Raw genomic sequence first — 14,179 nt, 5'->3', positions numbered from 1 at the left:
TCATACGCGACCAATCAGACTCTAACTCGGGCTATGGGCGGGGCTTAGAAGTGTTCCTTCGAATGTTATAAGTTCTAGAATTAAAGGCATTTTTTTAGTTAAGTACTCTTTGAGGTACGTGAGACGTCGGGATTTTTATTTCGAAATGCCACCGAAGACAAGCGGTAAGGCGGCCAAGAAAGCCGGAAAAGCCCAGAAAAATATCTCTAAGAGCGACAAGAAAAAGAAGCGCAGGAGGAAGGAAAGCTATGCGATTTACATATACAAAGTTTTAAAGCAGGTTCATCCCGATACGGGTATCTCCAGCAAGGCCATGTCGATCATGAATTCTTTCGTGAACGATATATTCGAAAGGATAGCCGCCGAAGCGTCGCGTCTCGCCCATTACAATAAGAGATCAACGATCACGAGCAGAGAAATCCAAACCGCCGTTAGGTTATTGTTACCCGGTGAGTTGGCTAAGCACGCCGTTAGCGAAGGTACCAAAGCAGTCACCAAATATACCAGTTCTAAGTAAATTAATTCACATACCTATGTGTGTTTCAATATACTACTTACCTGCAAAATCGGTTCTTTTCAGAACCACAATTGGATATAAATTTTAAAAAATGAAATGTTAAACAGTAGCTGACATTTTATAAAAACAGAATTTTCAGATATATATATATATATATATTGTAGTTATTGTATTGAATTATATTATATCATTATAATCTGTTATATAGTAAGTATATAGAATAAGTTTTGTAAAAATGGTACGGCCCGAGATTGTTATTTAAAAATAAGGTAAAGTATTTCTGGAGTGACTTCGAAAATATGTGTATTCATTTTTATTACGTTTATGACTATATGATAATTAATTTATTTTTCCTAACTGTGGCTAATTGTGGATTGTGGCTAATTTCTACACGATAAGTATTAATCACGGGAACGTCTCGAAATGAACAAATAGGAACTGTAATTAATCAAGAATTTAGAATGGAACTATCGTCCTAATATAATGAGGATCGTCAAAGAGAAGATACTTTTTTTTTCGTTTACTAGGTTGACCTTGCTTGGGGACAGTGGAACTCAGTGGAAAATCGCTGATGGTGGGTGAGGAGGATAGGCCTGTGGTCAGAATCGATATCTTGGAGTACTTGCAGGTCAGAGGCTTGATTCGAATTTTGATAGATAAAAAAGTCAATTATTGTCGGTCGATTGGAGGAGTAGTGAGTTGGTTCGCTTGGAGCAATAAGCCCAAGTTCCAACTCATCTATTATCCCGGCCGATAGTAATTCTTCCAATAGCTGTGTGGTTGATGGCGTTGAAAATGGCCTGAAAATCTCCTTGGTCATCTGAATATGTTCCGAAGAGTATTTCGCCAATGGAGATCGGGTTCGTGTTCTAGTGGAATCCAGACCAGCCAGACGACTGTTATCTTGAGTTCCCCGTACATGAGTGGGGGGAGGAATTGGTCTTTTGGGTTTGGTTGTTTTTGGAGTAGGTCGGCACTTGCATCCCGAGTAATTTGCGGTGTATGGTTCTCAACAGTTGGTGCATTTCGGCGGGGAATTTCTGTCTTTGGGACTTGACGTAGGCCGGAGTGGCTTTACAGTTGGCCGATGAATGACCGTAGAATTGGCAGTTAAAACGTTGAACGCGCCTGCCGTTGCCGCGCTGGGCTTGGACTTTTACCACCTGATTCATTAGGCGGTCGACCGCGAAGATACGGCGTTCCTCTCGAGGAACCGACCAACATGGATTGGATTGAAACCGAGCTTCATGAGCGCGGTTCGGACTTCGAGTTACCATTACGTCGAGAGAGAAATATAATATATTAGCTGACCCCGCAGACACTCCGTACCCTGTACTCAATGGATAAATAAAGGATTCATTCTATCAAATTCTTCGTTCAAATCACTTTCGAATCATCCTTAGGAACATTCTGATATCGGAAAACCTTATCCGTAGTCGATAAACGATATCTAACGGATGAATTATAGAAAATGGCCAATAAGCGGCAAATATCCGATCGTAAGGGTGCACCATCGTTTCGGCGAATCATTCTTTTGGAATCTTACGTTCTACAAGCAAAACATTTATTCATAGGTATATACCGATAATAACGAACGGGCCGACGTAACAACCTAAAATGTCCTGAAATACGTGAGAACAGTTTTACTCCGATCGCCGTATCGATATGTGACAGTATCCATCCTATGAAGGATCTTTACATTCTACTAGCATAATTTTATGGATCGGAATTTTCCGACTTTTAAAGAACGTGATCGGCAGTCTAGAAACGGCCTGAGGACGTATTAACACGAGAGGTTAAAATTATTGCTTTAGAAGTTCACGTTGTCTAAAGCTAAAGTTTATTCATCGGAACATTCCGATAATAACGAGAACGGGCAGACGTAAAAACGAAAAATTTGCGCAACGTCCGTATAAACGATCTGTTCTAAAACACCCATACATTTCCGATAGCTGGCGAGAGACCCGCGCTTAAATCGTGTGCGCTTCTACGTGGGGCGATACGAGAGACGGATACGACGGGTCGGGTCGACCGGCGCTGTGACACTTTTACCGAGTGGCTTTTGATCAGCGAAGGTGGTATTACATATTATATGTTAATATATAAGATCCGAACCGTATTTTTTTATTTATCTAAATAAAAAGCGTATTTCGTCGTGTTATTATATATTCGTAACGCTCTCGCGATTTTGTATCGTCGTTTCGTTGTTCTTCCTGGTCGGTTTTTTTCGATATATCGGGAAGCGTACGACGACGACGACGGTATCACTGCGAGATCGCGAATTCGGCGGGAACATTCGGCTTCGTTAGAAGAAGATGATCCACGATTCATATGCGATTGGAATTATTATTTTTATGGACGTATCGGTTTTTCATCGGAACGTTCATAAAACAGCAACACATTTTGCGATAGCTCTCTGCTCTCCGAGCGAGAATAAAATAAAAAATCACGAAACGTTTCTCGTACGAGGTTTCCTTGTCGCTTTATATATTTCTATCTAGCGAAGGGTTCGGAGAGAATGTTTTTCGAGGTCTTATAAACGCCGAACGATATTTTGCGGCATCCAATTTTCGACGTAGTCGACGATCGTCGTCGATAATCGAGATAATTGGGTGCCTAGTCGATCGGTTGTGTATAAAAAAAACAAAAGATGTGTCTAAGATGATGATATCGTTTTGTTTTATTAGACAACTAATATTAAAATGTAAGAGCGTGGCGCCTCGGACCGGTTTTTCCGTCGTCTAGGCGCGCTATCATGCACCTCCTTTTTATTAGTCGTCGATATATATTATATATCGTCGTCTTACGCACACGTTTCTTTATAAGTCAAACTTATAAAATAAACTGTGTCTGTATTTGTTTTATCTGCTTCGTGTCGATAAAATAATAAGAACAGTTCCCTGGTTGATCCTGCCAGTAGTCATATGCTTGTCTCAAAGATTAAGCCATGCATGTCTCAGTACATACCGAATTAAGGTGAAACCGCGAAAGGCTCATTAAATCAGTTATGGTTCCTTAGATCGTACCCACAATTACTTGGATAACTGTGGTAATTCTAGAGCTAATACATGCAAACAGAGCTCCGACCAGAGATGGAAGGAGTGCTTTTATTAGATCAAAACCAATCGGTTTCGGGTTCGCGCTCGTCATCGTACAACTTGGTGACTCTGAATAACTTTAAGCTGATCGCACGGTCTCGCACCGGCGACACATCTTTCAAATGTCTGCCTTATCAACTGTCGATGGTAGGTTCTGCGCCTACCATGGTCGTAACGGGTAACGGGGAATCAGGGTTCGATTCCGGAGAGGGAGCCTGAGAAACGGCTACCACATCCAAGGAAGGCAGCAGGCGCGCAAATTACCCACTCCCGGCACGGGGAGGTAGTGACGAAAAATAACGATACGGGACTCATCCGAGGCCCCGTAATCGGAATGAGTACACTCTAAACCCTTTAACGAGGATCAATTGGAGGGCCAGTCTGGTGCCAGCAGCCGCGGTAATTCCAGCTCCAATAGCGTATATTAAAGTTGTTGCGGTTAAAAAGCTCGTAGTCGAATTTGTGTCTCGCGCCGCCGGTTCATCGTTCGCGGTGTTAACTGGCGTGTTTTTCGCGAGACGTCCTGCCGGTGGGCTTAGTCGTGTCGCGTCGCCGTCGCGCGTGCGTTTCGGCGTGCGTGTTGTGCGCGTCGTGGTTACGACGGCCCAACTCAATCCTGCCGCGGTGCTCTTTACTGAGTGTCGAGGTGGGCCGGCACGTTTACTTTGAACAAATTAGAGTGCTCAAAGCAGGCTAAAATTTCGCCTGAATACTGTATGCATGGAATAATGGAATAGGACCTCGGTTCTATTTTGTTGGTTTTCGGAACCCCGAGGTAATGATTAATAGGAACGGATGGGGGCATTCGTATTGCGACGTTAGAGGTGAAATTCTTGGATCGTCGCAAGACGAACAGAAGCGAAAGCATTTGCCAAAAACGCTTTCATTGATCAAGAACGAAAGTTAGAGGTTCGAAGGCGATCAGATACCGCCCTAGTTCTAACCTTAAACGATGCCAGCTAGCGATCCGTCGACGTTCCCTAATATGACTCGACGGGCAGCTTCCGGGAAACCAAAGCTTTTGGGTTCCGGGGGAAGTATGGTTGCAAAGCTGAAACTTAAAGGAATTGACGGAAGGGCACCACCAGGAGTGGAGCCTGCGGCTTAATTTGACTCAACACGGGAAACCTCACCAGGCCCGGACACCGGAAGGATTGACAGATTGAGAGCTCTTTCTTGATTCGGTGGGTGGTGGTGCATGGCCGTTCTTAGTTGGTGGAGCGATTTGTCTGGTTAATTCCGATAACGAACGAGACTCTAGCCTGCTAACTAGGCGCTTTTTGACATCCTAAAGGCCCGCCGGCCGCGTTGCTTTCGGGTTTCGCGGTTCGTGCGCGGTTTTTACTGTCGGCGTACAAACTATTCTTCTTAGAGGGACAGGCGGCTTCTAGCCGCACGAGATTGAGCAATAACAGGTCTGTGATGCCCTTAGATGTTCTGGGCCGCACGCGCGCTACACTGAAGGAATCAGCGTGTCTTCCCTGGCCGAGCGGCCCGGGTAACCCGCTGAACCTCCTTCGTGCTAGGGATTGGGGCTTGCAATTGTTCCCCATGAACGAGGAATTCCCAGTAAGCGCGAGTCATAAGCTCGCGTTGATTACGTCCCTGCCCTTTGTACACACCGCCCGTCGCTACTACCGATTGAATGATTTAGTGAGGTCTTCGGATCGACACGCGATGGCGTTTCGGCGTCGTCGATGTGTAGGAAAAGATGACCAAACTTGATCATTTAGAGGAAGTAAAAGTCGTAACAAGGTTTCCGTAGGTGAACCTGCGGAAGGATCATTACAGTGTGTTGTTATGCCTATATATATATAATAGGTAAACGTACAAGTCTGTAAAAATCATTGTCGAACGTTAAAGAGCCATCTACGAAGTTCGGAAGTTCCGATCGAATTTCGACGTCGTCAACGTAGCTGTTTTCGGGTACCTATAATATATGGTTTTAAAAGATGTACGCCCGAAAGCGGAGATATATACGATGAAGATGTTGTTATATAGGACGACGAGTAATAATCGTCGGCCTACGACGGATTTCGTTATAAATGGACAAATCGAGCGCAAAATAAAACGATTTTGCCAATTATATTTCTAATCGACGTTTCGATCCTCATATCGACGAACATATACGATGATCGGTAATGTGATTAGTTTACGAAAATCTTATCACCCTTCGTTTGTTTCATTCCAAAAGGGTGAGATTTAGTTTACGAAAATATTGCCAAACTATGATCAGCGTATGCTCTTTTGTTGTCGTACGAGGTGAGACGACGAAAATTTACAACGAACGTCACCATTTCGAGTAGTCTGTCTCCGCTCCTCTCGTTGTGTGTAGTGGAGAAGACGAAAATAAACCGTAAGAGCGTTTTAAAGTCGACGGCGGCTGCGAAAGGGGCGCAAGCGCTGTCTATGACGTGAGCGCGCGTCGTCGTCGTCGTCGTCGTCTTATAATAGAAACGTTTCGATATGCGTTTAAAACCTAACTTAAAAAAAGATTACCCTAAACGGTGGATCACTTGGCTCGTGGGTCGATGAAGAACGCAGCTAATTGCGCGTCAACTTGTGAACTGCAGGACACATGAACATCGACATTTCGAACGCACATTGCGGTCCTGGGATCTCATACCCGGACCACTCCTGGCTGAGGGTCGTATCTCATTTCAAGACTGCTCGGATTTTCTTTGATCTTCGCGATCGACGAGAAATGTCTGAGCGTGCTGAGCGTATAAGCGCGATTCGATCGCGACGTTCTAAAACGTGACAGCGGACCCGTACGTGTGACCTAACTCTCTCGTACGGGTCGTACGAATATGAAAGGGATGAGACGTGTTTAAAACGGTCGTTCGCACGTTTTTGTGATAAACGTAGCGCGCACCATTAATACGATCGTCGTATCCGATAAAATTAGTTTTTAATCGACGTCGGATCGTAGGTGCGTTGTCTCTCGAATACGAGGGAGAAAACACCGTTTTTCGACGGCGCGTCTTTTCCATTCTAAACTTTTATATTTCGTATTGGCTCCTAATCTTCATTATTATGATGATTACGAGCGCCACGCATATTAAACTAGCGACCTCAGAGCAGGTGAGACTACCCGCTGAATTTAAGCATATTACTAAGCGGAGGAAAAGAAACTAACTAGGATTCCCTTAGTAGCTGCGAGCGAACAGGGATTAGCCCAGCACCGAATCCCGCGACCGACATCGGGCGCCGGGAAATGTGGTGTTCGGGAGGGTCCATTATCTCGACGTTACGTCGCGCGTCCAAGTCCATCTTGAACGGGGCAACAGCCCATAGAGGGTGCCAGGCCCGTAGCGACCGTGACTGACGGCGAGAGGATCTCTCCTTAGAGTCGGGTTGCTTGAGAGTGCAGCCCTAAGCGGGTGGTAAACTCCATCTAAGGCTAAATATAACCACGAGACCGATAGCGAACAAGTACCGTGAGGGAAAGTTGAAAAGCACTTTGAAGAGAGAGTTCAAGAGTACGTGAAACCGTTTAGGGGTAAACCTGAGAAACCCGAAAGGTCGAAGGGAGAAATTCATTCGCGGCTCGTAGTAGGCGGCGTGCGATCGCGTGACACGTGACGTTTCGGCGTTGCGCGCGCCTTTCGTACGTCGATCCGGCGACGAACGCGTGCACTTTTCTCCTTGTAGGACGTCGCGATCCGTTGGGCGTCGGCTTAAGGCTCGAGGTGGAGACCGTAGACTGCGGTTCGCGCCGTTTTCGTTTACGGACCCTCGTGTTCGCGGTCGACTCGCTCGACGGTATACCGAATGGTTTAAGGCCGCTACTCGTTAGCGTTCGGCTCGTCGCAAGCGCGTCAGATGCACGTCGGTAATCGGACCCGGTGCCGTTTCCGACCTCTGATGACTGTTGGCGACGAGGTTCTCGAACAGACCTAGACCGATCGGCGACGCTATAGCTTTGGGTACTTTCAGGACCCGTCTTGAAACACGGACCAAGGAGTCTAGCATGTGCGCGAGTCATTGGGAATCACTAAACCTAAAGGCGTAATGAAAGTGAAAGTTCGTCTCGCACGAACTCAGGGAAGATGGGCGGTTTACCCTTAAAAGTGGCCGCTTCGCATTCCCGGGGCGTCTCGTTCTCATCGCGAGAAGAGGCGCACCAAGAGCGTACACGCTGGGACCCGAAAGATGGTGAACTATGCCTGGTCAGGACGAAGTCAGGGGAAACCCTGATGGAGGTCCGTAGCGATTCTGACGTGCAAATCGATCGTCGGAACTGGGTATAGGGGCGAAAGACTAATCGAACCATCTAGTAGCTGGTTCCCTCCGAAGTTTCCCTCAGGATAGCTGGCGCTCGTAGCGTACGAGTCTCATCCGGTAAAGCGAATGATTAGAGGCATTGGGGTCGAAACGACCTCAACCTATTCTCAAACTTTAAATGGGTGAGATCTCCGGCTTGCTTAAATGATGAAGCCGCGAGATTTCGGATCAGAGTGCCAAGTGGGCCATTTTTGGTAAGCAGAACTGGCGCTGTGGGATGAACCAAACGTCGAGTTAAAGCGCCTAAATCGACGCTTATGGGATACCATGAAAGGCGTTGGTAACTTAAGACAGCAGGACGGTGGCCATGGAAGTCGGAATCCGCCAAGGAGTGTGTAACAACTCACCTGCCGAAGTTACTAGCCCTGAAAATGGATGGCGCTGAAGCGTCGTGCTTATACTCGACCGTCAGCGGCATGTGCGATCGCGTCTTCGGGCGCGGTCATGAAGCTCTGACGAGTAGGAGGGTCGCGGCGGTGAGCGCAGAAGGGCTGGCCGCGAGGCCGTCTGGAGCCGCCGTCGGTGCAGATCTTGGTGGTAGTAGCAAATACTCCAGCGAGGCCCTGGAGGACTGACGTGGAGAAGGGTTTCGTGTGAACAGCCGTTGCACACGAGTCAGTCGATCCTAAGCCCTAGGCGAAAGCCGATGTCGATGCGGTGTACGTTTATTGTATATATATATACTAGATCGATACACACCCGTCGGGCGAAAGGGAATCCGGTTCCTATTCCGGAACCTGGCAGCGGAACCGTTAATAAGTCGGGCCCTCGCAAGAGAGTTCGTCGGGGTAACCCAAAAGGACCCGGAGACGCCGTCGGGAGATCCGGGAAGAGTTTTCTTTTCTGCATGAGCGTTCGAGTTCCATGGAATCCTCTAGCAGGGAGATATGGTTTGGAACGCGAAGAACACCGCAGTTGCCGCGGTGTCCGGTTCATCCCCTCGGACCTTGAAAATCCGGGAGAGGGCCACGTGGAGGCGTCGCGCCAGTTCGTACCCATATCCGCAGCAGGTCTCCAAGGTGAAGAGCCTCTAGTCGATAGAATAATGTAGGTAAGGGAAGTCGGCAAATTGGATCCGTAACTTCGGGATAAGGATTGGCTCTGAGGATCGGGGCGTGTCGGGCTTGGCGAGGAAGCGGGTCCTGGTTGACGAGCCGGGCCTGGGCGAGGTGAAGGGACGATCTTTCGGGGTCGTTTCGGATCCGAGCTCGGTCCTGTGCCTTGGCCTCCCGCGGAATCGCTTTGCTGCGAGGCCCGAGTTGATGTTTCGGCGTTTCGGTAGTTTTCGGACGACCGTGCGCCGTTCACGTTCGATTCGGTGTCCTCTTCGGCCGCTACTTAACGATCAGCTCAGAACTGGCACGGACCGGGGGAATCCGACTGTCTAATTAAAACAAAGCATTGCGATGGTCTTAACGTGATGTTGACGCAATGTGATTTCTGCCCAGTGCTCTGAATGTCAAAGTGAAGAAATTCAATCAAGCGCGGGTAAACGGCGGGAGTAACTATGACTCTCTTAAGGTAGCCAAATGCCTCGTCATCTAATTAGTGACGCGCATGAATGGATTAACGAGATTCCCACTGTCCCTACCTACTATTCCGCATCGAGCAGTCGAAGAGAACGGTCGTGTTCAGGTAGCAAACCGTACGGTACCAGTCAATGGAATAAAACGGTATAATAGTCAAAGTGGAAACGAATCGTATATTATCCGGTATTAAAAGTAGTGCAGTACGTGAAATTGTTTAAATTCAGTGCAGTTAAAACAGTGGAATTAGTGCATTTTATCGCAAATAACGAAAATATTGCCGAAAACAGTGTTAAAACGTGGCAAAATTCCGAAAAAAACCCGTCGAAAAGGGTCGGGCAGGTAGCGACACCCGTCCGAACCGCCGCGTGAAACGGTAAAACGATAAAATTTGACGCTAAATTCACGTTTTGTTGTACGTGTATTGCATATTCGCGTTATTGCTAAAAATCGGCGTGAATAAATAGTGTTTTTTGGTGCAAATTTTCATTAAAATAACGCAAAAACAAAAGAAATACAGTTTCAACGGTAAAAAAAAAGTCGAAAAAACCCGTCGAAAAAAGGTCGAAAAGGGTCGGGCAGGTAGCGTGACCCGTCCGAGCCGTCGCGCCTAACGGTACATCGACAGCAACTAACGGTAATTTTTATAAACAATACAAGCACGTGTAGATAGGGAAAATTTACGGGGTTTTTGTTTAAACAATCCGCGAGTTCTCGTGAAATTTATCGCAAAACAACGTAAAAAACGATATTAATTTCAGTGATAACGCGTAAATATTCAAAACCGACGAGAAAATCTTGTGTCGAACACGTGGAGTGAATTTGTTGCATTGTTAAATACGGAATTTATTTAACAATACAGTGCAGTTAATCATCGGTCAGCAGTGTTAGTGCAAAATTCCGATAAACCCATCGGAAGCACAGTGTAGATGAACTATCAAATCAACGGCTGACACCTGGACACCAACAAGGTAGGATCGTTATTAATTTTGAGCAAAAACTAACTAATTAGTGAACAATTAAGTGAATACCAAGTTGTAAATTATTTATTTTGCTACTATTTTGTTTTGTTTTGCTGATTAACATTCTTGATTGTAAACAACTCAAAGTGTGCTCTCACTATTATTGCATTTATAGACTATTGTATTGTATTTGTGTTGTACTGTGTTAGTGATTAGTACGAACTGTGATGATTGTTGATAAATATTCGGACAGTTAATTATTCTTGACGAGCGCACCAGCGCATTCGCCATTTCAACGATCTGTAGGGGCCCTCTACCGTCACCATCTCGCCAGAAGATAAATAAATATCCCACTGCCGTCACCACTCCAACACGACATCAGCGCAGTCACCAATTTTAAGTGAAATTGGTTGCACTAGCGCCATCTATCAGCAGTGCTCCCAGCGAGGCAGAAGCCCTCCGCAGTCGCCGAATCATCAGAAATCGGCAGCACCAGCGCCATCTACTAGCGGTGCTCACAGCGAGGCAGAAGCCCTCCGCAGTCGCCGAATTGACAGAAATCGGCTGCACTAGCGCCATCTAGCCGTGAGCTTGAGAAACAAGCCATCTTGTCAACAACTCAGCGCCGTCACCAATCGATCACAACAGCCCCCTCCACAGCGCAGTCACCAATTTTTCAAAAATCGGTAGCACTTGCGCCATCTAGCAGCGGTCTCAAGAAATAAGCCAGCAGCCAGGGGCGGTCGCCATTTTTTCAAAGTGATCATCCGAGCGCACTCGCCATAATTGACTGATACGTGACACAATTCAATAATAACAATAAATAGGGTCTTTAACGCTATCTCCCATCGGGGCACAGCCCCATTAATATGCCTTTTTAATAAGGAACTAATACTACTGCAATAAAATGGAGAAACGACAAGCAAGAAAAAAGACAACTGACACCGAGCCACTGGAAGTTACCGAAAAAGAAGTTAATGAAGGTGTCGAAGCTAACGCTGGAGAGAATGATCTAGACTTGAAGGAAGATGAACTGGCGGGACTCACAATGAGCATATTAATCGGAAGGGACATCGCCGGACTAAAAGAATCTATTAAACTATGCCTGGATGTGATAAAGGGACGAGCGACGAAAATCCATCAAGCATCTAAAAAGATGCAATACGGTATCGGAGACCGTACCGTCATCCTACAAACCCTACAGAAAATTGAGGACATAACGGACCTCATGGAACGGAAATCCAAGAAACAGGAACAAAATAGCAGCATAGAAAATATGTTCACTAAAATGGGAGAGCAAATGGCACGGATGGAGGATAAAATCATGAACCTAGAAAAAACACGGCATACCGAGAAACAAACGGAGATACCACACCCCGAGAATAACGCAAACAAGTTAAGCTATGCCAAAGCCTTACAAAAAACTGGAAGCAAAACAACTATACCGAACAAGAAAAAGGAAACGACCAGAGCATGGGCACCCCCGGATAAAAATAAACAAAAAAACGAAATAATCGTCAGCTTCAGCAACAAAACTGGTGAAGAAACTAAAATGGAACTCAAGAAGCACATCACGACAAAGGAACTGCAGACGGGATTTAGGGGCATTAGAGTCCTTAAAAACGGATCGGTAGTAGTAGAATGCAAAACCGCCGAGCAAAAGGAGGCCGTTAAGGAGAAAATGCAAACCGTTAAGACAGCAGAAATTAAAGAAGGCGTCAGGCTGAATCCTCGCATTAAGTTAATCGGTCTTCCCAGTAATGTAAAGGGCGAGGAAATAATACAGGACATAATAAATGAAAACGAGGAAATAAAAACGCTGATTGAAGAACACCCGGAGGCAAAGCATATCAAAATCATTAAAAATATCCCGTGGACCGGCAAATTCCAGAGGCAGAACTGGATTCTAGAAGTAGCCCCGCAGATCTTCAGCAGGATAATGAAGGAGCGCACAGTCATCGTGGACATGCTAAGATACCGGGTCGAAGAAACGACCAGTGTCTTGATATGTATGAGGTGCTGTCGCTACGGGCACAGCCATAGAAATTGCACGGCGACAGAACCGGCCTGTTACAAGTGTGGGGAAAAACACGAGGGCAATTCCTGCAAAACAGAGGAGCACAAGTGCATTAACTGCGTTAGAGCCGGGAAAACAAAGACCGAAGAATTAAAACACAAGGCAACCGACTATAGTTGCCCGCAACAAAATAGGAAAAGGCAGGACAACCGAAGAATAACAGACTACGGATGCTGAAAACCCTGCAATTCAACACTGGGAAAGGTGTCAGTGCAACAGCGCTGATGAGGAAAAAGGCGTCGGAAGGCGGATTCGATATAGTCCTTATCCAAGAACCGACACCTAAAACGACGGCATGGGAAGGTTGGCTGATGTACAGCAAAGGACCCAGGACGAAAACGGAGACATGGATCAAGGACACCATTAAGGCGACATTGATAGAAAACATGTCTTCCCAGAACATCACCTCTGTTTATATAGGCGACGCAGTCATCACCAACGTCTATGAGGAACCCGGAGGGGCAAATCTACCCAACATAGAATACATCTCCCGGTACCTGGAGGAGTATACCGGAAAATGGATCCTGGCCGGCGATTTCAACGCCAAACATGGACTGTGGGGCAGTGCTGAAAACAGCACAAGAGGTGAAGAACTCCTCAACTGGGCAGTGAGCCAAGGACTGCAGCTCGCCGAAGGGGACTACACGAGGCCAACCTTCAGCACAAGCAGGGGCAGAAGCAACGTGGACACTACCTGGAGCAGGGGCACCGAGGTTAGCGGCTGGAACATCAATGCAACCGAAGAAACCTTGAGTGACCACAAATACATTGAATTTGAGATACACGGGCAACACGAGGCCAGGAAGACCAAAAAATCTGAATGGGATTTCAGAAACACGAATTGGAATTCCATCAGAGAACGCTTCGCAAATATCCCAATGAATATCACACCTACCGTGGAGACCAGGGTGATAGAGGAACAAGCCATCGTACTCCAACAGATCCTGAAAGGAATGAGCAACAGGATAAAAAAGAGGGCTATCACGATCAAACACGGAAATGACTGGTGGGACGCGCAGTGCGAGGAGAAGAAGCGGGCACTAGCCATTTCCAAGAGACGAATCAGAAACACCACAGAAAATCAAATGCTCATTACAGAACACAGGATCAAGAAAAAACAATACAGGGACCTCATCAACGACAAGAAAAGGGAATACACGAACTCGGTGATAAACAACACCATCGAGACCAAACCATGGCACACGGTATGGGAGGTATTCAGGAAGATAGGAGTACAGCGAGGTCAGAAGGCCCCCACCCAGGAGGAAGCAACTGTCGAAGGTGCCAACCGAAGGGAAGGAGCAAAAATTAGGAAATACCATCCGGAGGCGGACCCAACAGAAAGAAAAGAAATCGAAGAAGCTATAGCCGACATTAACAACGACAGCTGGCCTAGCACAGAAATCGGTGAAGAAAACATCACAGAACAGGAAGTGGAAGCAGCAATCAACACGCTGAAAACTAGGAAAGCAGTGGGACTGGATGGCATACCCAACGAACTGATCAAGCAGATCTGGAGCACGCATAAATCCAGCATCATAACGCTGTACAAGAACTGTTATGATGCAGGATATTTTCCCGTAGTGTGGAAAACAGCCCGGATATGCTGGATCAGGAAGAAAAGCGGCGGAGAACGGCCGATCAGCCTCCTTCCGACCCTGGGGAAAGTGCTCGATAGGATCTTGAACAAGAGACTGCAAGTCATCCTGGAA

General features: G+C 46.5%; 2 non-coding genes and 1 pseudogene across 2 annotated transcripts; all 3 read left to right on the top strand.

Moving 5' to 3' along the window:
* Positions 1-3,414: 3,414 nt before the first annotated feature.
* On the top strand, positions 3,415-5,403 carry LOC143206354 (small subunit ribosomal RNA). The gene has a single exon (XR_013008331.1). It is a non-coding gene; the product is annotated as a small subunit ribosomal RNA (ribosomal RNA).
* A 708-nt stretch (positions 5,404-6,111) lies between these two features.
* LOC143206353 (5.8S ribosomal RNA) lies at positions 6,112-6,266 on the top strand. Its single transcript, XR_013008330.1, has one exon. It is a non-coding gene; the product is annotated as a 5.8S ribosomal RNA (ribosomal RNA).
* A 419-nt stretch (positions 6,267-6,685) lies between these two features.
* LOC143206355 (uncharacterized) lies at positions 6,686-9,842 on the top strand (annotated as a pseudogene).
* Positions 9,843-14,179: the final 4,337 nt, after the last annotated feature.

The sequence above is a fragment of the Rhynchophorus ferrugineus genome, unplaced genomic scaffold (assembly GCF_030347505.1).
Source record: "Rhynchophorus ferrugineus isolate W39M unplaced genomic scaffold, kcgeb_rfMv2 rfM656, whole genome shotgun sequence".
NCBI classification, from domain to species: domain Eukaryota; kingdom Metazoa; phylum Arthropoda; class Insecta; order Coleoptera; family Curculionidae; genus Rhynchophorus; species Rhynchophorus ferrugineus.
The sequence above is the reverse complement of the archived record's forward strand: the minus strand, read 5'-3'. Positions and strand labels throughout refer to the sequence as shown.